Source organism: Crocodylus porosus, unplaced genomic scaffold (genome assembly GCF_001723895.1).
Source record: "Crocodylus porosus isolate Cpor-Errol unplaced genomic scaffold, CroPor_comp1, whole genome shotgun sequence".
Lineage (NCBI taxonomy): Eukaryota > Metazoa > Chordata > Crocodylia > Crocodylidae > Crocodylus > Crocodylus porosus.
In genome coordinates, this window is record NW_017728934.1 from 6741121 (window position 1) to 6744605 (window position 3485).

Consider the following 3485-nt stretch of genomic DNA (forward strand, 5'->3'; position numbering starts at 1 on the left):
CCCCCCATTGTAACCCAACCCGACCCAAGAAAACAGACCAACCAAAGAATCAAATACTATCTTAAAATGACCTCTGGTGAAAATTAGTACTGGGAGCTCAAGAAGGTAGAATTGTTATGACGTGCCCCCTAGCGTTTTTTACTAGTAATAGCATATTAGGCCATAACATGCTAAATAGCATGCATGCTACGTCATTAGTCGTGGTACATTACGACAGTGAAAAAACCCCAGGAACATCTTTAGCCACAAAAAGCTTATGCTGTGGAAAAGTGGTCATAGTGAAGAAGAAACAAAGATCATACAGCTAAGAAAATCCTGGAAGTCTTCTGTAGGGAAACAGGCTTTAATAATCTGTTGCATCAGAGGGCCTGGAGCCATCTGCATTCCATCTCTGCTCCAATTTACTTTGGCTCATTCCACAGAAATACCATGTGCTACAGCTTTACTTACAATGTGGTATGAATTTTACTTTGTCTTTACTCAGTGAGATGAGTGTTCATCTTCAGAAACCAGACAAGGTGGGTCACGAAAAAACTGGATAAAAACTTGTCCTTACTTCTCAGACTTGGCAGGAAAAATTTCCGAAGTTTCAGTGTTTCATGGTGTACACAGCTAGGATTTCAAGCTGTGGCAGGCAGCATCTTGGAGCAGTTCCTGCTGGAAGAGACAATGGTGTGGGATTAGAAGGATTCACGTAAGAGCTAAAGGGCAAAGGAGACTCTCACAGAAATGTCCTCGGGCAGTCAGGCATTTAGAGGTTATAACTTTCAACGTGTGTTTTAAGATAAACCACATATATAAACTATCTTCCATGTGCACACATTTCAAGTAATTTACTTATGTTCAGTATTTTTTCCACTATTATACTATTCTTTACCTTTCTGTGGTGAACCAAGACTTGACCACTTCCCCAACATCTGCATAACCACATAACAATGATATGAATTACATAACTTTTAACTCTTGACCAATATAACTTTAACTGTTATGCAGTTTAATCAATGTACATATATTTACTGTCCACCACTGCACCTTACCTGCAGCGGTGCTCATTCATAGCTGCTCTGCCATAAGGCATCTAAAGGACTGCCAGCAAAGATTCACCTGTCATACCTCAGCTGTGGGGCTCAGGAAAAGCTTTCGGTGTATATCGGGGTCTGTTTGGGTCAGGGCTTGTCAGGTGGATCCAGGTAAGCACTCTAGCCTCTCTCAGGAAAGCAACACAACCTTGGGGGATGAGGTGGTCTGTTGACAATTACTTGGATTTATGGCCCACAGGACTGACTGCAGTAGTGTTGTGTGGTAAAAACTGTACTGAGACACTGCTGTGCAGTATTATTAGGCTACTGCATAGCAGCATTGCTTAAAAGGTGTTTGGTGGTGCTACTGCTCAGTAACTCAGGTTACTGTGCATTTATTTAGTACTTGTATACTAAATAAATGTGCAGTAACAACCGCACAGTAGTGTCTCGTGTAGATGTGGCCACAGACTGACAAGCCCCCTACAACAGTAAGGGGGACCAAGGCTGGCACTTCTGCTTCATTCCATGCCAGTGGAGCAGGGTTTGTTTATTGATGCTCCTCACAGACAAGCATCAACAAATCGGTATCAAATCCATGTGGACAGTCATCGGGCCAAGAATATGCTGAATATCAGAGTAGGCAACTGTGCTGCTACCTCAAAGTATGTAGAAAAAACTTTTAAAGCTGTGCCTGTGTCCAAAGTGCTGAGGTTGCCTATTCTCCTTTTGGGAGTGGAGGGCTGTCATCTTGGAACCAGAAAAAAAACAAATCATACAGGCAACCCCCGCTTAGCACTCTTAATTGGTTCCTGAAAAACTCAGCGTTAAGCAAAACGAGTGTTAAGTGAAACTGAAAGTATTTGATGGCCCAAGATGGCAACCACGATTGTTTTTAATGACCCAAGCTGGTGACTGTGAGCGTTATAATGAAACTCGCTGAGCGCTCAGTGAAATCGGGCATCAATTTAAAATGAGCATTATGGTGAAATACCGCTAAGTGAAACAGTGTTAAGCAGGGGTTGCCTGTGCTAAAAACCAAACACCTGCTATAATGTATTTTAATTTTATTACAAAAATATTTTTTCATGATTTTGTTTGCATATGGTATATAGGGGTGATTGCATAATAACTCAAAAATAAAGTCTTACTCTTGTATATTGTATGTGGGAGGTGTGTGGAGTGTGAGGGACTGGCGGTTTGGGGGGTATACATGTAGGGGGGTTGTGGGTGTGTGGGGTGTAAAGGGGGACAGCCCCCCACACGCATACACAGGGTGGGTTTGTAACTGTGACTGACTGGGTCTGAGAAGAATGAGTGAGGCTAAGACAGGGGTGGGCAAAGTACAGCCCACAGGCTGGATGCAGCCTACCAGGCAATTTTTTTTTTTCTGGCAGCTCCTGCTGCTCATGCTCCACTGGTGGTAGGGGCTGCATGGAGCTGGCTGCCTTCCCTGCCACCTGCTGTGCAGTGCACCTCCCTGTGCTCTGCTGGGAAGCAGGGGGCGGCTCTCCCCTCCACTTCTGTGGAGTCCTGGGACCTGCATGGCAAGGGCGAGGAAGGCAGCTGGCTCCATCACACAGGGCTTCCCCCCAGTGTCAGTGAGTGCCAGAAGCTGCACATGCACCGCAGGGGGCCCTGTGCAGTAAGAGGCAGGCCAGCCTGCCTGTGTTCCTTGCCATGTGCAGTTCTGGCTGGAGCTGTGTGCTGCCAGACAGCAGTGCCTGCATGGACCAAGAGTGCCCCAAGCACCTGTTGCTGCCACCAGCAGCAGGGGTTGGTGGGGAGTGTGTGTGTGGGGGGGTTCCCCACAGCCCCCTACCCTCCCTCTCCTCCACACTGTCCACCTGAGCTCCTGACTCCTGCACTGGGTGCTCCTGCCAGCCCCAGGCTTAGTGCTTCCACAGGGAGCCAAGGAGGAGCCACTGGTCCCTGGGGAGTGGAGCAGCAGTGGTAGCAGCAGCCCTGGCCTGAAGTTGTGCTGGCTGGGCTGGGCCCTTCTGTGCATGAAGGTGGGGGTGAGGCATGCGGGGTACAACTAGTTGGTGGGTGCCCACGGGTCAGATAAAATTGCCTGGCAGGCCGCATCCAGCCTGTGGGCCGCATTTTGTCTGCCCCCATCTCAGCCTCAGTCATTCTCAGGTCCAGCCAGTCACCCTGCAACAAAACAGCTGCAAACCCACCGTGTTCACGGGGGGCCAGCCCCACGCACCCAACGCAATGAAACATGAAGTCACCAGGAGCCAACCGGAGAGCAGTCTGTGGCCTCTGCGGCGAGAAGGGCACACAGGGGTCCTGCTTATGACACTTACAGCAAGGTAGCTCCCGCTGGAGGACTGCTGGGCCCCGCCGGCGCGAAGTGCACAGGTCCAGCCAATTTCTTGCAGCAGCCGGCTCTGGCCCGTGCCCGCGGGGCGGCACGCGGCCGGGCTGACAGCGGGAGTCCGAGCGTGAGCCGCGGCCCAT

The 3485-nt window shown here is 49.4% G+C and overlaps 2 long non-coding RNA genes across 2 annotated transcripts in view; one reads left to right on the plus strand and one right to left on the minus strand.

Moving 5' to 3' along the window:
- Positions 1-54: 54 nt before the first annotated feature.
- On the minus strand, positions 55-3479 carry LOC109317625. The gene is made up of 2 exons (XR_002103083.1): positions 3332-3479; positions 55-657 (listed from the first exon to the last, which is right to left on the minus strand). It is a non-coding gene; the product is annotated as an uncharacterized LOC109317625 (long non-coding RNA).
- LOC109317624 overlaps positions 3305-3485 on the plus strand; it is a 12333-nt gene continuing 12152 nt past the window's right edge. The window contains exon 1 of the long non-coding RNA XR_002103082.1: positions 3305-3337. This is a non-coding gene — a long non-coding RNA (uncharacterized LOC109317624). The remainder of the gene's footprint in view (positions 3338-3485) is intronic.